This window comes from Dreissena polymorpha, chromosome 8, assembly GCF_020536995.1.
Source record: "Dreissena polymorpha isolate Duluth1 chromosome 8, UMN_Dpol_1.0, whole genome shotgun sequence".
Classification (NCBI taxonomy): domain Eukaryota; kingdom Metazoa; phylum Mollusca; class Bivalvia; order Myida; family Dreissenidae; genus Dreissena; species Dreissena polymorpha.
The window spans coordinates 57,087,996-57,114,309 of NC_068362.1; the positions used below are offsets into that span (position 1 = coordinate 57,087,996).

Consider the following 26,314-nt stretch of genomic DNA (forward strand, 5'->3'; position numbering starts at 1 on the left):
TTATTTTAAGAAATCTTTTACGAAATATGCGTTGATTTTGAGTGTTAATGGGGCTTCAAATAATGTCTTGTACCAAGATTCTGACTACAACGAGCATGGTGTCCGTGTCCATTACCTATTGGGTAACGAGATGCCGCTTTGGTTTGCTTTGAGTTTATGAAGATTTGCTTTCATTAAGTTCTTACAAACGTCCACCTCTCGGTCACTAAAGGGTTTAGCCCGTTTTTCGCTTATTTCTTTTGTGTCAGAGTCAGAGGCCATATTGGACAATGTTCGTCTGACAAATCGCGCGAAAACGACGTCATGTTCAGGGTTGCATTGTTGGTAATTTTACTGTGGTAACTTAACACATTTCAATGGTAAGGTTACAACAAAGTAACCATCGTTTATACAAATACAATTATCTTGCGGTAACATGACCATGTATATAACTTAACAAGTTAAAAAATTAATATTAACCACTGTTTATACAATTGACCGCTGAGGTTAAAAAACCTGTAAAAACACAATGTGTTAATGTTTAGCAATATATGTTAATGTTTTACATAAATGTACTCTCATTTTCGACTTATTTTGAGAAAATAGTTTGAACAATTTTATAACTATGAATTTATAGTAAATCGACGATTGGTCCCCCTCCTTATACCATCCCGTCTGCCAATTATCATCTCGTTCTTGATGTAAGCTGTTATCAAAGCAATGACTAAAAATGGAAACCAAAATTGCGACTTGAAACATGTTCTTATAACTTTTTTTGGAAGTATCTTTGCATAAGAATAGAATATTCGAGTATGAATTTTGGATTCGAATAATCGGCCGATTTTCGAATATTCGGACATTCGGGCCCATCCCTAGTTTAAAGACAGCAAAATCTACATGTGCACATTTTTAGGTGCAAAGTATTTTTGTTATTTCAGTTTATCAAATGCTTTTCAGCTTATGGTCGCAGGATGTGGTCACAGAAAACGATATCTTTAGGTAAAACAAAGTCAAACGCGATGACAACATTATTATTGCATTGCAAACACATCCTTTAGTAATTTATACTTAACGGCGTGGTATATATAACCACAAGCTATTTTTTATAGTTGACGTTATGCACATGATTATAGGAGCATCCAGTCCATAAGGTTTATTGTCAGTGTATTTCTAAATTTTCGGACACTGTAATTTCTGAGTACTATTTGTATAGTGACCGCGACTCCGGTCATAACTTTGTGTTAGTGCTCACTCAGCTAAAGTTGATTTTTACTTTTGTTGCAAATTTCACAGGTTAAATATTTTCATAGCTGTCACAATGTCGTCTGGTCGATTCGCTAATCTGTCGGAGGAATTATGTTGTTGACTTAAAAAAGCTAAATATTTGTCTTTGATGTTTTATAAAGTGCGCATGCTAATATTCAGTATAATCATATAAGTTATAGAAGAGAACACTGACGGCCATCTCGCATTGTAGTGATTGATCTCCTAGTCAGCCCGAAAACATTACCGGATCTCAGAAGTCGGCTTCTGTCCGATCAACGTGTTAGGGCCTACTGTTCGGTCACGATGATGCAAGGAGGCTCTAAGTTATGTCTGCTATTTCTTGTTTTGTGAGGCTTCAAACACCTAAACCACTTGCCTTGTGGTATTCGTGCTGAGCATCCAATCATTTTGGCATGTTTCTGTCTTTGCTTTGATGGCAAACACAATTATGTGAACGAACACAGCACTTACATATCAAATGACGCCACGAACATTAACCCTATGGCGTCCCTTTAATGCGCGTATTTGTTGTATTTCAAGGTTGAAAACAAACACACAATTTCAGATGGAGTACGTTTTTGTTAGTATGCGGTTATGGTGAATGCATACAAATAAGAAAGGTGCTAGACATCGCATCGGGCGGATGATTCAATCATGGCATTCGGTGTTCATTTCGTAACCAGTTGGTTAGCATTCTTTATTCAATTGAAAAAAGATGCGATTATTCTAATCAAGTATATGCGGAAGAATGTTTTTACAAAAGATTTTCACGATGTTCTACACCTAAGAAATAGCAATAATACTTTCGAGTAATGAAAGTGTTAACGTGGAGGATTTGACATCGAGAGACTCACAAGCTGGAAGGCAGTGCATACTACTCGCCAAGCATCACACTACCAAAATTAACATACCACACTGTATACGATCATATGATCGCTGTAAACTACATATAACAGTTGTATAGTATCTTAAATTAATAATTCTATGTATGTATATCCTGTTATTTAAGAGCTTTAAGCATCTGATTTTGGGCGGGAAAACAACTCTGGTACGGTCTAAAATCGACCAGGTACGATTAAGTATATTTACCGTACCCGGGGTACATGTAAGTATACTTAAGAGTACCCGAGGTACATGTAAGTAGTACCCGAGCCGACAATAACCAATCGATCGTCAGTTGCTCATAGCGTTTACAATAATGCCTGAGTGGTATAAAAAGAAAATTAAAGGGGTCCTGTAGGACATTACAGGGGTTCTTAAAGATAGTGGGCCAGGTGGCGGAATCGCCATTGATAGATCCATTGAAGCTGTTAAAAGGTTGGTTTATGTCTAGTTTTTTACTCCGTGACCGTGGCATGCATCGATAATGTGACCAGTTTTATTGAGCATGAGTCTTGACAAAACTATGTCTATGTAATATAAATTACAGACAAGGGTTTTGCCTCAAATTATGGCTAGGTTAGCACTGGATGTTTTTAATTCTCAACAAGTTATAATTTGTAGTATTTTGACCACTCGTCCTGATAATCTTCTTATCGACCACTGATCCAGACTAAGCAGAATAGCTGTTTTTCATAATTCTTGAAATTCACGACTCAAATTTTCACAATGTCAAAACGTCCGCAACTCAAATGTTCACAATTTCAAGGAGTTCGCACTCAAATTTTCACAATTTAAGAAAGTTCGCAACTCATATTTTCACAATTGTGAACATTTTGCGACTCATTTTCACAAAATGGGGGGGGGGGAGGCCAAGGCCACTTCACAAAAACAGGAAAAAAAGCCCTGAGCAATAACTGTTTCTTAAAACACAAACAAACCTATGCCTATCCACCTGTAGACACTTGCAATATAAATTCTTTAAAAAACACCCTAATGAGCACCTTTGTAAAGTTTTCACCCCTTAACCAAATGTTAGACCAAACTGAACATCAATCCTCAAGCTACTTAAAAAAATCCATCATTATTTCGATGCTTGAACACTTGCTATGTACTACAAAAACCAAATAAAATTCAATTTTAAACAATTATACACAATCTTGGCATATAATGTCAGATGTGAAATTATAGTTGTTACGAGTTTTACTATTTGTTTGTAAGTAAATGTTTTCAAACATGAATGTTTTTCCCTGTATACCTCATATGATGTACTGAATGGTAAGAAGCCTCTTTTTGTGTGTCAGTTGTTTATTTTTAGGTCATTTTTTTATAATTATGAGCTATTGTCATCACCTAAGCGTGGGCATCTGCGTCGGCAACGGCGTCCGGTTAAGTTTTGTGTTTAGGTCCACTTTTTTAGGTCCAAAGCTATTGCATTCAAACACAGCACACTCACTTAATATCATGAGGGGACAGGGAAGGCAAAGTAAGATAACTCTGGCTAGCATTTTGACAGAATTATGTACCTTTTTATACTTAAAAAATTGTAAATTTGGTTAAGTTTTATGTTTAGGTCCACTTTATTCCTAAAGTATCAAAGCAATTGCTTTCATACTTGCAACACTTACTAACTATCATAAGGGGACTGTGCAGGAAAAGTAATGTAACTCTGACTGGCGTTTTGACAAAATAATGGCCCCTTTTATACTTAGAAAATTGAAAATTTGGTTAAGTTTTGTGTTTAGGTCCACTTTATTCCTAAAGTATCAAAGTTATTTCTTTCATACTTGCGACACTTACTAACTATCACAAGGTGACTGTGCAGGCAAAGTAATGTAACACTGACTGGCATTTTGACAGAATATGTCCCCTTTTGTACTTAGAAAACTTTACTCCTAAAGTATCATAGTTATTGCTTCACACTTGGAACTCACGCTTACTATCAAAAAGGGACTGTACAGGACAAGTTGCATAACTCTGGTTAGCATTTTAATGGAATTATGGCCCTTTTTTTACTTAGTAACTTTGAATATTTTGTAAAATTTTGTGTTTATATTGACTTAACTTCTAATGTATCAAGGCTTTTGCTTTCAAACTTTTAAAACTTTCTTGCTATTATGAGGGTACTGTACCTTGCAATTTGAATTTGACCTTGACCTTTAGATGACCTTTACTCTCAAGATCAAATTATTAAATTTTGCTAAAATTGCCATAACTTCTTTATTTATTTATCAGATTTGATTCATAATTTCACAAAACAACACTTACCTGACATACCACAATGGACTCCACCCAAAACATCCCCCACGATCCACCCCAGAATCCCCCAAATGTTTTTTCCCCATTGTTTTCTTATTTTTGGATGATCATCTAATAAATGACCCTACCACACACTATGCTCCCCTCTCAAAGCCCCCCTCCCCTCGACCCCTCCAATTTTTGTCCCCTACCGGTTTCACCGCAGGGGACTTATGGTTTGGGCTTTGTGCGTCTGTGAGTCTGTCTGTGAGTCTGTCTGTCTGTCACACTTTTCTGGAGCCTGCGATAACTTTAAAAGTACTTAATATTTTTTATGAAACTTGCAACATGGATAGATGGCAATATGAACACTATGCACGGCATTTCATTTTGTTCCTACGTCAAAAATTGTGGTTGCTATGGCAACCAAAAAAAAAAAAAATTTCTGAAAATGGTCAAATTTCTGACAATGGTGGAGCCGGTAGGGGACCATATTGCTTGAAAATAGCCTTGTTTTTTTAATGTTTTTTTTTAACATGGTTTAAAAAAACACAAATATTTATTTTTATTGTTTTATTTTTGAAAGACTGTCCAACCATTCCACCAAAGAATCCCCCTCCCATTTTTTTTATTTATTATGCCCCCCTTCAAAGAAGAGGGGGTATATTGTTTTGCACATGTTGGTCAGTCCGTCCGTCAGTCCGTCCACCAGATGGTTTCCGGATGATATCTCAAGAATGCTTAGGCCTAGGATCATGAAACTTCATAGGTACATTGATCTTGACTGGCAGATGACCCCTATTGATTTTCAGATCACTAGGTCAAAGGTCAAGGTCACAATGACTTGAAATAGTAAAATGATTTCTGGATGATAACTCAAGAATGCTTTCGCCTAGGATCATGAAACTTCATAGGTACATTGATCATGACTGGCAAATGACCCCTATTGATTTTCAGGTCACTAGGTCAAAGGTCAAGGTCACAGTTACTCGAAACAGTAAAATGGTTTCCAGATGATAACTCGAGAATGCTTACGCCTAGGATCATCAAACTTCATAGGTATATTGATCATGACTGGCAGATGACCCCTATTGAATTTCAGGTCACTAGGTCAAAGGTCACAGTGACTCGAAACAGTATAATGGTTTCCAGATGATAACTCAAGAATGCTTAAGCCTAAGATCATGAAACTTCATAGGAAGATTGATCATGACTGGCAGATGACCCCTATTGATTTTCGGGTTACTAGGTTAAAGGTCAAGGTCATAGTGACTCGAAACAGTAAAATGGTTTCAGGATTATAACTTAAGAATGCTTACACCTAGGATCATGAATCTTCATTGGTACATTGATCCTGACTGGCAGATGAGCCCTATCGAATTTCAGGTCACTAGGTCAAAGGTCAAGGTCACAGTGACTCAAAATAGTAAAATGGTTTCCGGATGATAACGCAAGAATGCTTACGCCTAGGATCATGAAACTTCATAGGTCCATTGATCATGACTGGCGAATGACCCCTATTAATCTTCAGGTCACTAGATCAAAGGTCAAGGTCACAGTGACTTGAAACAGTGAAAAGGTTTCCTGATGATAACTCAAGAATAAGAATGCTTAGGCTTAGGATTATGAAACTGCATAGGTACATTGATCATGACTGGCAGATGACCCCTATAGATTTTCAGGTCACTAGGTCAAAGGTCAAGGTCACAGTGACAAAAAACGTATTCACACAATGGCTGCCACTACAACTGACAGCCGATATGGTGGGCATGCATGTTTTACAAACAGCCCGTGTTTCTTTTTTTTGTTTGTTAATTTTTGAAAGATAATGCAATAAATGACCACACACCCACACTATACACCCCTCTAAAACACCCCTCCCCCTTTTTGATTGAAGTATTGAGATAGATTTCTTCATCTTTAAAAAGAAAAATAGATGAGCTGTCTACACCCGCTAGGCGGTTCTCTTGTTAAAATATGATTCTTTATAAGTTTTTGTTCCAAACGTAACAACACAGCAAGCTTAGGAAGGATAATTGAACATTGTAAACAAGCAACTGAATCACTGGTTAAGTAATCTGACTGAGTGTAAAGTTTGTTTGCATTGAAAGACATATTCTTTTTCTGATTGATCTGTTGCTAAAGATTAATTTTACTTTTATACTAAGTGACAAAAAAATCAAAACAAGTGAGATATTTAATTTAATGTTTTATGAAATTACAACAAAATAAATGACATATAATTTACATAATTTGGATATTTCCTTAGTTACAGGCCAATTTTAGGAAGGCACCCTAGAAACAAACTTCTCTCAGCAAGTGTTTATTTTTTTTTAAATTAAACATTTAAATAATGGGTTTAGATAAATAATGAGTGAATAATCAAATTGCTTTTCATGTGTGATATGTAAACAACATGATTTTTACAGATTGAAAGCGTCAGGATTGATGGTTCGTTTTTGTACCAATGAGACGACAATTACAAGAAAAACCCTGGTCAAAGATTTGACTAGTTTTGGTTTTGATGTATCCGAAAGTGAAATGTTTTCCCCCATCCCAGCTTTGTGTTCGGTACTGACAAGTCGTGGACTCCGTCCACATCTGTTAGTATCCCCAGGTCAGTACAGTCAAATTAAAGTTGGTTTGAGCCTCTTTCTGTCAAAATGTGGATAAACGCATGTACTTAAAGTGTTGGCCAGATCTACTCATCAGGGAAATCACTTTCCTATTTCAAAGTATTTTTTGTCCAAAGGAAGTCTCTTCCTAAAAAAAATCCAGTCAAGACAGGGAGTGTTGACTGTGATTAGCCTATGCACAATGCACAGTCTTATCTGATACAACACTTTACCCACATTAATTACTGGTAAGTCCAGAGTGCACAATGCACAGTCTTATCTGATACAACACTTTACCCACATTAATTACTGGTAAGTCCAGAGTGCACAATGCACAGTCTTATCTGATACAACACTTTACCCACATTAATTACTGGTAAGTCCAGAGTGCACAATGCACAGTCTTATCTGATACAACACTTTACCCACATTAATTACTGGTAAGTCCAGAGTGCACAATGCACAGTCTTATCTGATACAACACTTTACCCACATTAATTACTGGTAAGTCCAGAGTGCACAATACACAGTCTTATCTGATACAACACTTTACCCACATTAATTACTGGTAAGTCCAGAGTGCACAATGCACAGTCTTATCTGTAACAACACTTTACCCACATTTATTACTGGTAAGTCCAGAGTGCACAATGCACAGTCTTATCTGAAACAACACTTTACCCACATTAATTACTGGTAAGTCCAGAGTGCACAATGCACAGTCTTATCTGAAACAACACTTTACCCACATTAATTACTGGTAAGTCCAGAGTGCACAATGCACAGTCTTATCTGATACAACACTTTACCCACATTAATTACTGGTAAGTCCAGAGTGCACAATGCACAGTCTTATCTGATACAACACTTTACCCACATTAATTAATGGTAAGTCCAGAGTGCACAATGCACAGTCTTATCTGAAACAACACTTTACCCACATTAATTACTGGTAAGTCCAGAGTGCACAATGCACAGTCTTATCTGAAACAACACTTTACCCACATTAATTACTGGTAAGTCCAGAGTGCACAATGCACAGTCTTATCTGATACAACACTTTACCCACATTAATTACTGGTAAGTCCAGAGTGCACAATGCACAGTCTTATCTGATACAACACTTTACCCACATTAATTACTGGTAAGTCCAGAGTGCACAATGCACAGTCTTATCTGAAACAACACTTTACCCATATTAATTAATGGTAAGTCCAGAGTGCACAATGCACAGTCTTATCTGATACAACACTTTACCCACATTAGTTACTGCACAATGCACAGTCTCATCTGATACAACACTTTACCCACATTAATTACTGGTAAGTCCAGAGTGCACAATGCACAGTCTTATCTGATACAACACTTTACCCACATTAATTACTGGTAAGTCCAGAGTGCACAATACACAGTCTTATCTGATACAACACTTTACCCACATTAATTACTGGTAAGTCCAGAGTGCACAATGCACAGTCTTATCTGATACAACACTTTACCCACATTATTTACTGGTAAGTCCAGGGTAGCCTCAAGTTTAATTGTTTTCATACAAGATAATGTTATTATCTTAATATTATCATGAACTAGTTTTAAGTGGTTTGTTGTAATATTTTGGAATCAGAAAGACTATATATTGACACTCCATGAATACAAATACAAGCGCAACTAAGACCCAGTACTTGGTGTCTTTGGGGGAGTTCTAAAGAACGCTCCCACAGTGGGGATTGAACCCGTGACCTCCCGGTCGCTATGCGGACACCATATCCATTACACCACGGTGACCTTAGTCTATATATACAACTATTAAATCATCAAAAACTAACAATTTCCCGTTTTACCACATTTTACAAGTTTACAATTATTAATTAAGTCTTTATATGTTTCATACTTTTTTTAAATTGTAAACACAATAATTGAGCCAAGCTGTGGGAAAAATGAGCTTAATGCACGTGCACAAAGTACTTCCCAGATTAGCGTGTGCAGTCCGCACAGGCTAATCAGGGATGATACTTTTAGCTTTTAGGTATTTTTTTGTTTATTAGGGAATTTTATGTTTAAAGAAAGCCATGTTTAAAGAAAGCCATGTTTTCCAAAAGCGAGGCTCAATTACATATTTATGTCTTCTTGATTTTTTTATATATTTTAAACAAAATAAGTATGCAACTGATAATTTCAACGCTTATGTATATATTCAGACCAACCCACATTTCATACTTTTTATTTCACTTTTTCTATACTTAGGTCTTAAACAGACAATTACTTAAAAAAAAACATTTTAAAAAATTACATGAACTTAATTATATTCAAGACATATTTACATGTGTATTGATGTTTGATACTTTTGTTTTTATTAAAAAGTATTCTCTGTACTTTGTTTATACTCATTTAGGAAATACTACAAAAAAGGTGGCGAGCTGGTGTTGGATGTTGGACCGTGCATGAAAGCCTTGGAAGTCAGTATTACCCTTCATTCTTGGAGCAGTCTGTACCAAACACTTTTAAGACTATAGTCTTCTGGACTATGACTCATTTAGGATTTTACAACCCAAATACATGTATACAGATATCATTAATTTCTGAAAAATTTGTTCAAGTATTGACACTTATCACTCCACCAACTGCAGTGCAAACTTTTAGTCCAGTGTTGTCTTCAGCCTGTTGATTGTTGAGAATGATGGCTTGACCACTTAGTTGGAAAACATAGAACTGATGATACAACTGATATTAGACAAACTGTTAAAAAAATGAAAGAAATGATTTTTAGCTCACCTGAGCACAACATGCTCATGGTGAGCTTTTGGGATCGCCTTTTGTCCGTCGTCCGTTGTCAACATTTTGCCTTGTGAACACTCTAGTGGCCACATTTCTTGTCCGATTTTCATGAAACTTGGTCAGAAATTTGTTCCAATGATACCTCGACTGAGTTCGAAACTGGGTCATGCTGGGTCAAACACAAGGTCATAGGTAAAAAAATAGAAAAACATTGTGAACACTGTAGAAGTCACATTTGATGCCTAATCTTCATGTAAATTTTGCCAAAATAATTGTCTTTATATGTTGGTCGAGTTCAAAAATTGTTCCGGTCCGTTGAAAAACAAGGCCGCCAGGGGGCGGGCAGTATTCCTTATATTGTAATAGAGTAACCTTGTGAACACTCTAGAAGTCACAATTTTTGCCCAATCATAATGAAACTTAGTCAAACCATTGGTTTCATTGATATCTCGGATGAGTTCGAAAATGGTCCAGATCGGTGAAAAAACATGGTCGACAGTGGGCGGGGCAGTTTTCTCTAAATGTATATGGTGAAAACATGCGGACACTTTAGAAGTCACATTTTTGGTCCAATCTTCATGAAATTTGGTCAGAACATTTGTTTCCTGGATAAGACGGTTGAGGTTAAAAATGGGTCAGATTGGTAAAAAAACATGGCCACCAAGCGGGGTCTCTTTCCTTACATTTATATATTAAAAAATATTGTGAACACTCTAGTAGTCACTTTTTTGCCTAATCATCATGAAATTTGGTCAAAACATTGGTTATGTGGATATCTCGGACGAGTTTAAAAATAGTCGTGAACATTTGAAAAACATGGCCCCCAGGGGGTGGGGCAGTGTTAAAAACATGGCCGCCAGGGAGGGGGGCCTTTTTCCTTATATTTATATTGTATAAAAAGCCTGTGAACACTCTAGAAGTCACATTTTTTGTTTAATCATCATAAAACGTGGTCAAAACATTGGTTTTATGGGTATCTTGTTATGATATCTCAGCCGAGTTCCTTTATGGTTGCGGTCTGTTAAAAAACATGGCTTTAAATAGCTTTATAGTGTAACCTTGTTTACACTCTACTAAGAAATTACCAATGTACACGTTGAATGAAATGTATGCATATTATGATATTCATTATCTCCATGCAGTCATCTGAATATTAATTCTGCGGAAAAGATATACAGTTAAATTGCCAAATTTTGTATTTTCATTTTGATTCCTTTCCGAAGAGGATTATTATATTGATGATTGGTTGGGGATGAAGTGCAACAAACATATTTTTGCAATCTGAAAATCTGTATTAAATATTCTCAAACTTTAAAGTAGTAATATTGATTTCACAGAAAATTACTTAAGGGAGAAACAACTGTTACAGTATATAACTTGAATTGTGTTTGATCTCCAATCATGAATACATGGCTTGTCAAGAATGCACTCTTATTTCTCCAATTATCCCATTCATCCACCTGCTTATCAGCAACTAATTAATTCTCTATTGACTGTGCCTGAATTGTTAATGTGATATAACAGGCATGCAGCTTAACAGCCTTTAGTCCCTAGAAATAGGCCCCAGCTGGGAACTCACATCAAAGACTTTCAGACTGATTAGAATGGGACACAAATTGTTATGGCACACAGTTTATGGATGTCAGGTCAGTATTTTGGGTGTGATTATCAAAGATTTGTGTTTAAAATAGGGTTGATTGTTGTTTTAATTGGAAATATCATTGCAAGGTGAGTCTGAAAATAGTTCCAGTTTGTTTAAAAGCAAGGCCCTGAGGTGGGTGGCAGATTTCTTTTCATTGCTATAGTGAAACATTGTGAACTCTATTAGTCGCATTTTAGTTCAATCTTTTGATTTACTTTGAAAATGGCTCCGGTGCTCTGAAGAGCATGGTTTTCAGGGGCAAGCGAATTTCTTCTTGTGAACCTTATGATAATTTTTATGTTTCATGAAGTACTTTTATTATTTTGAATTCACCTTCCCATAATAGTTAAGTTCCTTTGGGTCTCAGGTATGCGCCTACGGGCCCATGGCCCTCTTGTTTGTATTTGTTGCCAACATCATAACATTTTATTTTCTTCTACCTATGCTAGTTTACTATCAAATTATCCGAATTTGTATGTGCTATTTGCAATGGTCACCTCCAACAATTACTCTCAAGCCCCTTTAAATATTTTGTTGTAATTCATCTACAGGGACTCCTTACACAACTGGGAAGCTTAAGGTCATTAATTTGCTCTCAACTATTGCATCAATCCCAATTCACTGATGTCCAATTAAACCTTTTTTAAAAGGGGCCTTTTCACAGATTTTGGCATGTATTGAAGTTTGTCATTAAATGCTTTATATTGATAAATGTAAACATTGGATCTAAAAAGCTCCAGTAAAAAATCAAGAATTAAATTTTTAAAATAAACAAAAATAACCCTGAACAGGGATTGAACCCTGGAGTAAAAGTCTACCACTTAGACCACTCAGCCATCTGTGCTCATTAAATGTAAGATGTATTTCATACTTTGTATAAGCAATCCTCGTAGTTTAACAAAATATATGGACATAAGCAGAACTCAAAATTATTCAAGCGTTTCGCTTTGCATCACTTCTTAACTTTCAGGTTTAAAACCGTTAAAGATGCATATAATTGCTATTTAAGTGCATGATGAATGTTCAGTATTTCTGTTTCCTCACAAATATTTAATAACTAAAACGAAAATTTGCGAATCTGAAACAACTTTTTTATTTTGTCAATTTACCAAAATGTGAAAAGCCCCCTTTAACAGCAAACTGTAATACAAGGTATTCACTGCTACACATATAGCTCAGATGTGCTTGAACTACTTGGCAGATAACTAGTCTGCAAAAACTGTTTCATTAGTTTCCTGAATATGACTAGCAGACCCACATTGCATTACTGTGCTGTGATGCAGTAGACAGATGAGATTTAAAGCTTTGCTGTAACAAGAATTTGGAAATAAATCACAGCTGGTTTTGTTTTGCCCTGTCTGACTATGACAAGGGTAACAAATAATTGTCCGACCAAAATGTTTATGGCCTTGGCTTGTACTTCATTCTTTTGGCACAGACTATTGCAGAACATGAAAGTCTTGGAATTAGTATTGTCTTGTGTATCTACATTCTTGTAAACACTAGGGGATAACATTCTTATAAAATTAGATCAAATGACATAGTTTTTAAGGGACCTTTTCACATATTTGGGCATGTATTGAAGTTTGTCATTAAATGTTTTATATTGATAAATGTAAACATTGGATCTAAAAAGCTCCAGTAAAAAACAAAAGCAAAATTAAAGACAGAAAAAAGTAACCCTCAACTGGGCTCAAACCACTGACCACTGTAGTAAAAGTCTAATGCTTGGACCACTCAGCCATCCGTGCTCATACAATTAGTCATGTTTTTTTTTTATACTTTATATACCGTAAACAATCCTCTTGGTGTCACACAATATAACGACACCAACAGAACTCTTCAAATTATTCAATCATTCTTGCATAGCAACGCTTTATAATTTTCTGGGTTTTAAATCGTCAAAAGATGCCTATAATGGATATTTTAGAGCATGGTAAATGTTCAGTATCAATTTACCAAAACTTGAAAAGGCCCCTTAAACAATTATTATCCAGAAAATTAAAAAATCTAATAAGCATGATATTTTATAAAATTGTTATTGCCACAATAGAACACATTTCAGTGTTTCTTAATAGCACTAATTATGACATAATATCATTTAATTGACAATCTGTATTAATTGCAGTAACAAATTGTTTGTTTCAATGATCCTTGCTCTTGGACAAACATGACTTAATGCATGTCTTTAATGGGTCATCCGAAATAAGCCTGTGCAGTGTGCACAGGCTAATCAGGTACAACACTTTCTACTCTAATGGAATTTTTTTATTCAAGAAAGTATGTTCTAAAAGAAAATCTTGTGTGTTCTATAAGAAAATCTTGTGAAAGGGGAAAGTGTCATCACTGAATAGTCCGTGTGGACTGCACAGGCTAGTCTGGAAAGTCAATTTAATAATACATTAAGCCCATATTTCCCAGAGGGAGACTAAAATCTTAGTTGCTTCTGTTTTGCTGCAGTATGCATGTGATGTCACTGCAGAGGTTGCTTCTGTTTTGCTGCAGTATGCATGTGATGTCACTGCAGAGGTTGCTTCTGTTTTGCTGCAGTATGCATGTGATGTCACTGCAGAGGTTGTTGGCAAACCAGAGAAGTCCTTCTTCCAGTCAGCTCTACAAGACATGGGAATTAACCCAGAGGAGGTAGCTATGTAAAATAATACAAACAAGTTGCAGATACTTAATTATCATTTAATTTTTTTATGCATTAAAGTTGAATAATCAACTTGTTTGAAAGTTAAAATTGATAAGAATGGAAAATAGTTTATAAAATCAAGATGTGTCTGTCATATCACTGATGGCAAGTTTTGAAAAAAAACATTTGCTTTACAGAGATTATTTGAAAATATACCGGTATGAAGTATTGTTATACGGTATGAAGTATTGTTATACCGTGATGGTATGGCAGGTATAAAGCTTTGCCTTTTTAGCTCGACTCTTATATATGAAATATATATAGTGGAGCTATCCTACTCACCCCGGCGTCGGCGTTAGCGTGCAAATGTTAAAGTTTGTGTACCATCCCAAATATTTTCTATGTCCTTTGACATATTGCTTTTATATTTTGCATACTTTACCAACATCACCCCAATCTATAAACAAGAGCAGACAACTGTATAAAGCATTTTGACAGAAATGTTGCCACTTTCTTTTATACTTAGAATATGCATATTATTGATAAATCTATGTTAAAGTTTGCGTACCACCTCAAATATTTTCTATGTCCTTTGACATATTGCTTTCATATTTTGCATACTTCTTTACCAATATGATCCCAATCTATACACAAGAGCAGACAACTGAATCAAGCATTTTGACAGAAATATGGTCCCATTTATACTTAGATAATTGAACATTTTTCTTAAATTGCCATAACTTCTTTATTTATGATCACATTTGATAAATACTTTGACAAAACAACACTTACCTGACATACCACAATGAACTCCACCCAAACCATCCCCCATGCCCAACCCCAGAATCCCCCCTCCCCCCCCCCCCACAAAAAAATAAAATAAAATAGTTTTCCTTAATTTTGAAAGATCATCTATTAAATGACACCACACACCCACATTACCCCCCCCCCCTCTCCTTAATGGCTTACGTTATATTGTCAAGCACTCGAATAGTCAAGCGCACTGTCCTCTGACAGCTCTTGTTTCTTTCCTTTTATGTGTTTATGTACATAAGTATGTCACAAAGCTTGTATTTTGAACTTGTTAAATACTTGGTGGATCTAGCTGAAATATTTGGCTCATAATTACTTTAATGTATAGATGATTTTAAAGGACGGAATTTATGCTGCTCCCAATTTTGGCACACCTATGGAATAGATAGCTGCCAAAAATTATGGGTATTGAACTCGTCTCAAATTGATTGGTGGATGTTGTTTAAAATTGAACCGATAAACAACATCCGTGTTCACATGATCATAAAGGATGGAAATTTGTTTGTGATCCCTTTTGACAGAATTATGGCTGTTTGTCAGTTTAGAATATATTTAAAATATTTTGTGAACCCAACTCTAGTTTAACTGCCAGCCAGCATTGTCGGTGACACATTTATTCTGTAATGGGTATTAATTTTTATTTTACATTTTGCAACTGTATCTGTTTGATGTTTTGATTTTACATAGGCTATAAAAACATAATGTCCGCAAAATATTTCAACAGGCCATTATGGACCCTTACAAGGCAAGTTAACCTATTACCACACAGACACGCACTTGGACGCGGGTGAAGTTCTCTAGAAAATCAAATAATATTAAGTTTTTTTTCTAAATTCAAGTTTTAACCCCTTCATGTCCAATCCTACGATACTACCATGAGCAGCAAACAGCATAAAACCTGTAAACACTTAACAGTATCGAGTAAAGATCCCCAAGTGTGTATGTTTCAGTGCGTCATGATTGGAGACGACATCATGGGGGATGCTGGAGGGGCTCAGAGGGCAGGACTACGTGGAGTGCAGGTCCGCACAGGAAAATACAGGTACACATACACTGTCAACAAAATGTTGTTTTGATAATCTTTTAACAGATACTAATTTTGTGTCGCGTTTTGAGAAAACTGGGATTAATGCATGTGCGTAAAGTATTGTCCCAGATTAGCCTGTGCAGTCCGCACAGGCTAACCAGGGACGACACTCTCCGCCTGAACTGGATTTTCGTGTAGAAGAGACTTCCTTTAAATGAAAAATATCATAAAAGCGGAAAGTGTTGTCCCTGATCTGGGACGACAATTTACGCAGGTGCATTAAGCCCAGTTTTCTCAGAACGTGTATAATTATGTGATCCATACGACAACCACTATGAACAAGGCAGATTGTTACAATAAAGCAATACACAAAATGTAATAAGCAGTGAAATATTTAATAATGGCTAGATATGGCGGATCTAAATTATTGTCATATGATTGTGTACACTTTCAAATGTGTCCTTCAATTTTATTGGGGTATTTGTCACTTTAAATGGTGGAGAAATGTGGGAATATGGAACTTAAGTGGCCACCCAGATTTCAGCATAACTGTCGTCCCCAACAAATCAACCAACACACCTGAAGACAGCACTGACCATGGTCCCTAACAAATCAACCCAAACACCTGGAGTCAACTCTGACCATGGTCCCCAACAAACCAACCCTCACTCATGTAGTCAACTCTGACCATGGTCCCCAACAAATCAACCCTCACTCCTGTAGTCAACTATGACCATGGTCCCCAACAAATCAACCCTCACTCCTGAAGTCAACTCTGACCATGGTCCCCAACAAATTAACCCTCACTCCTGTAGTCAACTCTGACCATGGTCCCCAACAAATTAACCCTCACTCCTGTAGTCAACTCTGACCATGGTCCCCAACAAATCAACCCTCACTCCTGTAGTCAACTCTGACCATGGTCCCCAACAAATCAACCCTCACTCCTGTAGTCAACTCTGACCATGGTCCCCAACAAATCAACCCTCACTCCCGTAGTCAACTCTGACCATGGTCCCCAACAAATCAACCCTCACTCCTGTAGTCAACTCTAACCATGGTCTCCAACAAATCAATCCAAACACCTGGAGTCAGCACTGACAATGGTCCCCAACATATCAACCCAAACACCCGGAGTCATCTCTGACCATGGTTTCTATCAAATCAACCCAAACACCTGGAGTCAGCTCTGACCATTGTCCCCAACAAATCAACCCTCACTCCTGTAGTCAACTTTGACCATGGTCCCCAACAAATCAACCCTCACTCCTGTAGTCAACTTTGACCATGGTCTCCCACAAATCAACCCTCACTCCTGTAGTCAACTTTGACCATTGGTTGTTTTCAAATAAGCCTCTTTCTGGGAAAATTGGGGGTAATGCATGAGCAAAAAGTATCGTTCAAAATACTTTCTGCCTTAGTAGATGAGATTTTGTTTAAAGAAACTTCTTTTCTTTTAAATCCATAAAGCAGAGAATGTCATGTCTTATTAGCCTGGTTGGACTACACGAGCTAATTTGATACAACACTTTTTGTCAATGCATTTAGCCCAGTGTTCCCAGAACCTGTCTCTAATTGAAACTGTGAGGCTGAAGAAAAAGGGTTTGATTGTACTCCAATGAGCCTGGTATGTCGTGATATAAAAAAGTAGTATGCTTAATTCATACCATCTCTTTACAAGGCTTGATTCTATATCAACTCTTTTGGTTGTGATTTCTCATTCACTAAGAGACAACCAAGCCATATTTCTTGCAGGCCCCAAGATGAACACCACCCCACCATCCAGGCAGACGGTTGCACGAACAACTTGGCAGAGGCAGTAGATCTTATTCTTGCTCACATCCAGTGAGGTCAATGACGCCTACATTGCCTGCTTTGATACCATTCCAGTACAATGTCTCAATCTAAACTTGTGACTGTATCACTAAGATATTTCAATTTAAAAATACTTCATAAAAATGTGTTTACTGTTCAAATATGTGCAATAAAGTACTAATTGCAATCACAAGTAACAATTACATTATATTATAGTTATCAAAGCAAAATAAATTAGCATGGCTCTTGAAAACATGCCATTATGCATGTGCTTAGAGCGTGTTCCAGTCCGCACAGGCTAATCATGCACAGGCTAATCATGAATGCCATTTTCTGTTTTTATGGAATTGTTTGTCTACTGGAAGTCTCTTCAACAAAAAAATGTTGTAAAGGCTGAAAATGTTGTTCTTGATTAGCATGTGCAGATTGCAAAGTCGAATCTGGGATGCCACTTTACACAAAGAAATTAAGCCCTGTATTCCTAGATCCCAGCTCAAATATTAAAGACACAGGAACCTCTTAGGTCTGGCATGGCTTCATCTTTAATCTTATTATCAGGGTTGATACAAATACTGAAATTGCTGCCTAGAAAAGTATTTTTAAAGTTATTTGCGTTTTTATAGGAAAGTTATTTGCGTTTGAATAGGAAAGTTATTTGCGTTTGAATAGGAACATTATTTGCGTTTAAATAGGAAAATTATTTGCGGTTGAATAGGAAAGTTATTTGTGTTTGAATAGGACAGTTATTTGTCATTGTTATATTGTGGTTATCTTCCCCGTCCGTCCGTCCTGGCCACTATCTCCTCCTACACTATAGCATTAGGACCTTAAAACTTACACACATGGTAGCTATGAGCATATATGGGACCCTGCACTATTTGAAATTTTGAACTGACCCCGGGGTCAAAAGTTATGGGGGGTGGGGCCCTGTTAGAGATTTTCACTCATGTTTATGCCCCCGGTATGGTGCATCGGCCATAGCTTTTGCAATATTGAAGATAGCAACTTGATATTTGGCATGCATGTGTATCTCATAGAGCTGCACATTTTGAGTGGTGAAAGATCAAGGTAATTCTTCAAGGTCAAACTTTTAAAAAAATCCAAGGGAAGTAATAAGCTTTAAAGGGTCGTAAGCAATGAACCTGCCGAATGATTTTTAGCTCCACTGGCCAGATGCCAGCAGGGCTTATGTCATGGTCCTGTGTCCGTCGTGCGTGCGTCCGTGTTTTACTTTTTCATTGCATATCTTCTTCTCCTAAACTGCAAGTCCAATTGTGATAAAACTTCTCACAAATGTTCCTGGAGTGAACCTCTATAAATTTGTTCAAATTATGCCCCTGGGGTCAAATTTGACCCCGCCCCGGGGGTCAATAAATTGAACATATGCTTATATAAAGCCTATTTTGTGCAAACTTTAAAAATCTCTTGTCCATATTCATTGGGCCTAGTGCTACCACATTTGGTATGTAGTGACATTTAATAGTTCTCAACTTTGTTTGTTCAAATTATGCCCCTTGGGTCAAATTTGACCCTGCCCTGGGGGTCACAAAAATGAACATATTCTTATATAAAGCCTATTTTGTGCAAACTTTAAAACTCTTACTGTCCATAACCGTAGGGCCTAGGGTAACCAAATTCGGTGTGTACTGACATCTAATAGTTCTCTACTTGGTTTCTTCAAATTATGCCCCTGGGGCAAATTTGACCCTGCTCCAGGGGTCACAAAAATGAACACACGGTTAAATAAGGCCTATTTTGTGCAAACTTTAAAAATCTTTTTGTCCTTAACCGTATGGAATAGGGCTACCAAGTTTGGTATGTAGTGACATCTTCTAGTTCTCTACCAAGTTTGTTCAAATTAAGCCCCTGGGATCAAATTTGACCGTTCCCCAGGGGTCACAAAATTGAACATATGCTTATATTGGGCCTATTTTGTACAAACTTTAAAAATCATTTTGTCCATAACCATTGGGCCTATTTCTACCAAATGTGGTATGCATTAAAATCTTAAAGTTCTCTACCAAATGGTTTCAAATTATGCCCTTGGGGTCAAATTCGACCCTTCCCCGGGGGTCACACAAATGAACATATGCTTAAATAATGCCTATTTTGTGCAAACTTTAAAAATCTTCTTGTTTATAATTGTAGAGCCTAGGGCTACTAAATTTGGTATGTAGTGACATCTAATAGTCCTCTACCAAATTTGTTCAAATTATTCCCCTGGGGTCAAATTTGACCCTGCCCCGGGGGTCACAAAAATGAACATACGCTTAAACAAGGCGTATTTTGTGCACAGTTTAAACATCTGTCTGTCCATAACCGTATGGCATAGGGCTACCAAATTTGGTATGTAGTGACATCTAATAGTTCTCTACCAAGTTTGTTCAAATTAAGCCCTGTAGTCAAATTTGACCGTTCCCCAGGGGTCACAAAATTGAACATTGGGCCTATTTTGTGCAAACTTTAAACATCTTTTTGTCCATAACCATTGGGCCTATTTCTACCAAATGTGGTATGTATTAAAATCTTAAAGTTCTCTACCAAGATTTTTCAAATTATGCCCCTGGGGTCAAATTTGACCTTTCCCCGGGGGTCACAAAAATGAACATATGCTTAAAAAAGGCCTATTTTGTGCAAACTTTAAAAATCTTCTTGTTCATAATTATAGAGCCTAGGGCTACTAAATTTGGTATGTAGTGACATCTTATAGTCCCCCTCCAAATTTGTTCAAATTATTCCCCTGGGTTAAAAGTTGCCACTTAACTTGAAAAGTCAGGGAATTTTGATTTTTTTTCAAGGTCAGTGAAAAGTCAAGGAATTTAAAAAATGGTCAGTGAAAAGTGAAATTTTAGAAAAGTCAGTGAAAAGTCAGGGAAAAAACACTTTGGGTCGATGCTTAAGTTAATTTTAGTGGCTATGGTAATCTTCAGGTATCATTAGTTGTAGAAGATTCAACAGTATATTTTTTATTTGAAATGTTTTGACTATTTCTATGTTCATAAAACATTAGCATGTGTAAAGCATGTTCAAAAATGTAATCATTGGTACTAAGTTCAAACAGTTATGTACATTTATAAATACTATTATATGTAGATTTATTTCTATTAATATTTCCCATTAACCATACTCATATGTATTGCCTATGCTTGTGTCTAGATGTTAAAGTATGATTATAGTATGTGATGGATATTGTATATGGACAGTTTTTTGTCATAGGTGTTGTGCTACTACTGTATTGCCAAAACTAACATCACACTCTCTACCTATAAAAGTATGTTTTGTTCATAGATTTTGAGACATAATCCAGGTTTTTTTGGGGGTTGTGTGGGATGGGGCCTTTAGCCCTTACATGGGGGAAATTTTTGCGCGCAATTTTCCACTTATGGGGAAAAATTGTGCACGTATTTTACTTAATGGGTAAAAATTTTAATAGTCTTACATTACCGTTACATGGGTTAAAAAAAGACTGTTATTTTCGTCACAGATCAATGTTTCTGGTTAATTTACATTTCATTTGACAATCTAACAGTTGCATTACCCTGTTTTTCTTCCCCTTTAACATTTTCCAATAATGCATCCATGTCCTCCTCTGTCAATAACTGGTCTGGCCCTGACATTTAAACATTAAATAAAGTGAATGTTCAAACGTTTTAAATACACTTTAAATATTTAACATGTGAACTTATCAACCATAGGATGTTGACAGCAATTGATGGGGTGGGCTAAATAAAAGACCTGACAAGTACAGTATATAATTTTGCAATCAAGCTGTATCTCAATCAGTGATAATTTTTCATTTTAAACCAATGAGTTTTTAAAGTGAACTTGTGCTGAAACAATGAGCTTTTTCCAAAGCAATTAGCTATTTGGTTTTAATTTAGTAATACACAAAACTTTGAAACATCAACGAATGTTTAATGAATCATAAACATTTCAATTTCTAAAAGAAACTGTTATACCTAAAAACTAGCATGATGCTACATGATTACTACTTTTCTACATCGTCTTATTCAATCTTATAGTTCACGCACAAAGCAGAGAGCCAGTATGAAACGCAGATACAATTGACGTAGTACACATATAGCTGGTGTTACAGTAAAAATCACCTTTTGCGTTCCGATAAAATGCGGAAAATTTCGGGCCGTGTTAAGTATTGACAAGTATCTTCCTACGGCATGTACGGGATGGGAACCATAATTGGATGGATACAAAACTGTGTTTAGTCCAATTTTGAGCGACTTTGTTTGTAAAATTCAATTCTTTGGAACTGTTTTATGGAGGGGAAAAGCTTCGGCTGGGGGAATTTTTCGGTCCGAATAGGGGAATCAACAGCCTAGTTTGCTGGGGGAAGACGCCGATATTAGGAAAAAAACACTGTAATCATATTATGTGGTGGTTGTACATGCATAACTTTTTATCCCCCGCCATAGGCGGAGGGATATTGTTTTGGCATTGTCCGTCTTTCCGTCCTTCTGGAGCCATATCTTGGAAGTGCTTTGGGGGATTTCATTGAAACTTTGTATGAGTATATATATATATATATATATATATATATTATATATATGGCTATGAGGATGATGCACGCCAAATGGCATTGTACACCATCTGCTAATAAAAGAGTTAAGGCCCTTTGTATCGTGAAAAACTGATTTTGTGTGTGTCCGGAGCCATCCATGTCTTGGAAGTGCTTTGGTGGATTTCATTGAAACTTGGTTTGAGTTTCAAGAAGCATATTGGCGGGGGATATCAATTCAACTAATTTGCATGTTTATCTTTGGTTTTGTGGAATTTACTATAAAGCCTTGCATCATGCATTGTTTAGTGTACAAGTAGTACTACTTTGTTATATGGCAAATATTTTATGTGAAAGAATAAAATAAGCATTAAATGGGTGGATTTGGTCTGCTTTGTGGGGAGGAGGAGGCCGAATATGTCGCGAAATTAGTCAGTGAAAACCAAGATATAGTCAGGGAAAAGTCAGTGAAAAGTCAGGGAAATTTATTTCATCAGGTTGGTGGCACCCCTGCCCGGGGGGTCACAAAACTGAACATATGCTTATATAAAGCCTCTTTTGTGCAAACTTTAAGAATCTTCCTGTCCATAACCATTGGGCCTAGGGCTACCAAATTTGGTATGTAGTGACACCTTCTAGTTCTAATTATGCCCATGGGGCCAAGTTTATCCCTTGAAGGCTCCCATTAAAAAGTTGTTCAAGAAAATTTGATTCATCAAAAAACAAAACGTAAGGAGAATCCAACTTAAAAAATGATTTATCTATTAAAAGTATATTCTAACGATGCCGTGAACTATCCCCGTGTTTATAACATGACTGCCGCTAAGTCTATTACTAGCAACCTATAAGAGAATAGATCAGATATCTTATTTCAATATATGGCAATCCTAGTATTTTTTCAAAAAACAAACATGACAGGTAACCATCGTCAGATGGAAAAAGTAAAGGAAAGTTAGGTCAAGCTTTCAAGATATCAAGTTTGTTATTAAATCTCTTTAAACCTCACGCCATATGCAAGTAGTGTTGCAATGATCGCAGCATCTTGATGAATTATAATTCAATTTTTTTGTCTCATAAACATTTACTTTGCTTAACAAACAACCTCTACAAAGTTAACATTCCTACTGCCTTTCGGCACCTCATGAACCTGAAAAACTCGTAACTTGATGTTTCCTCAGGCAAATATCTTCTTTGCACAATAAACAATTTCTTCATCACGTTAACAAGCCTGCTACACTCACCAATGCCTCAAGAATGAAGTAAAGTTCAGGTGATCTACGTTATTAGGTATTTTGCATATGCCATGAACTATATAAGTAACAGAAACGTTGAAACCTACAAACACTTTTTGGAATTTTTAAAAAAGATCCATGATTTAATGAAGGAACTTTCATTAGTCTTGTAGAACATGCGTACATTTGATCTTCAGCATCTAAAAATGTGTGAAATAGAAAGAACGACAATATCTTTTGGAGAGATAAATGTACCTACGTCATAAGCAAAGGACCTGTGCGACAATTCCCGGGCTTTTAGTCTTTTTTTAGATAACACCGTAGTAACGTTTTCCATATATAAAAATGCTTACCCTCCCTTCCAACTTTAAGCGCCCAGTGGGACGAGGGATAGAAAGAGAAAGCCACATGCTTGAGTACATTTCAACCCATGCGCATTGCACGCTTTTTTTCGCATAAAAACAGTGGAGCGATACAGGGCCATCATAGCCCTCTTGTGTTTTTTTTTATAAATCAAAGCGACGCAGGAGGGGCTTGTGTTTCTGACAAACACATCTCTTGTTTTATGTTATTTTACATTAACTCCTTCATTTCTATCCCGATTTACTTCCAATTGATACTGAACATCTCGTATGGCAATACGGTCAATCTTAACTATGCATGGTCCCATTAACAACCCTGGGGTGCCCCCTGGGTCAAACATGCGGCGTGGGGATATGCGTCGGCCTCTGCTGCGTCATTTTGGGTTTATATTGCAAGTGCTTCTAAACGTGATGATATATGCAACAAAAAATATTATTTAAATCGTGCGTGTTAATCTGTTAGACCTTTGATTCAGAATGCCTGATGTGCCATATTAAATCCTTTAACTACCAAAATGTCATTTATTACATCTGTTTAATATCCCCGAAATACATTAAATTATGTTTTTGTTACCAAGCAATGTTATCAATGGATTAAATATATACATTACTTTATAACGACAAACATCTGTAGAGGTCCATTAGAAATGTTTTCAGCAGTTTTTATATTTTTCAAGTATAATGCGAGTGTGGCCGTGCAACTTTTCAATTGTACACTAAACGCCTTTTTTCTCAGAAGTATACTGTAAATTAGAACAACATACGTGTTGTGAGTGATCCATATTTTCTTGATTGCCTTTTAAAATTTAAATTTCATTTACAAAATAATGGAATCCTGTTCTGAGATTCTTGGATGTTTCTCTCAATCTGATATTTACATATTCTTGATTATACACGACTGGTTTCAATTTCATATACGCCATGTACAGACACCAAGCTCATATTTTGGGACATTGCTAACATATTTGGAAGTTGGACGTTTGTGAAACGCATATTTTATTTTGGTTACTAAAGGAGATATAAAGCAATGCCTGATTTACTGGACTTTGATATACCTCACTCTTTGCAGTTAATGTATATATCATTATTGTTGTGTTATCGGGTTGTTTGCTCAAGTTTCTTGTGCCATATTTTATTAAATAAATAACTGTGTCAATGTTAATTCAATTTGTTATTTTTGTTATTGTCCAACGGTCCTCAACAATGATATGGTCAAAATTAACGTTAAACAACTTGTGGACGTTATTGGTATTTCTGAGTTTGAATACATTGTAAAGGGGGGTATAGTGGTTGTCTGTATAAGCCTATTCACAGACATAAACTTTTCCAAAGGCATTCTTCTACACGAGAGATTTTTATGCCCCCGGATCGAATGATCGGGGGGTATATTGATTTTGGCCTGTCTGCCTGTCATTGTGTGTGGAAAGGTCAAGGTCATCCTTCAAGTTCAATGGTAAACAAAAAATCAAAGCGGCGCATTAGGGGGCATTGTGTTTCTGACAAACACATCTCTTGTTTACATTTTACATTCAAAATTAAACAACTAATGCCCTTTGGTATGTTAGACAGCCTCTGGCATCGGGAATATTAACATAAACCTTAAAGAGACCTTTCCACGTTTAGGAAAATTGACAAAATGGAAAAGAATAGTTTCAGATTTGCAAATTTCGTTGTAGTTGTTTTATTTGCGAGGAAACAACAATACTGAAAATTAACCATGCTCTTAAATACCCAGTATATGCATCTTTTGACGATTTTAAAACATGGAAGTTACATGTATGAAGCGTTACAAAGGCGAAACGATTGAAAAATTTAGAGAGTGCTGTCTTTATCTTTATATTTCATGACACTACCGGATTGATTATACAAATTGTAAAACAAACTCATCAGACGAGCAACAGATATAAATTATTTCCTGGGCACATTAAAGTCTCATTGGCCACCGTGCCCTGGTTTCCTTCCCGGGCAGTAAGGGTAAATTTGGACCTAATTTGGCTAAAAAATAATATTCTCCCTTGAAAGGTCACAGGGGAAGGTCAGAATTTAATGTTGTGGTGAAGACGTGTAGACGACCTGTAAATAAACTCTTTATTAACACACGATTCTCTGTCAGTACGGATGGCCGAGTGGTTTCAGCGTTAGATTTTTTTTCTCAAAGAGTCAGTGGTTCGAGCCCAGGTTTGAACATTTGTTCTTGCTTTAATTGTATTCTTGCTTAATACTGGAGCTTTTTTTCAATGTTTACATTTATCAATTTTAAGCATGTAATGACCACATTCAAAACATGTCAAATTCCGTAAACAAGCCCCTGGTCGACTGAACAAAGAAACGGACTTACATCACGGTATAATTTTATTTTATATTGAATATAATTGTCACATAACATTATCGTATTGGAAAAGCAAATGGTTAATAAGTTACGGCACATATTTGTATACTTGTCTTAACCTACAACAAGAAAATAATTCGTAAGCAAAATCCTACAACCAGGAAGATACTAGACATATGTTTCAGGTGAGGTTA

At 36.4% G+C, this 26,314-nt stretch overlaps 1 pseudogene; it reads left to right on the forward strand.

The window, feature by feature from the left end:
- Positions 1-2,443: 2,443 nt before the first annotated feature.
- Positions 2,444-17,877, forward strand: LOC127840550 (phospholysine phosphohistidine inorganic pyrophosphate phosphatase-like; annotated as a pseudogene).
- Positions 17,878-26,314: the final 8,437 nt, after the last annotated feature.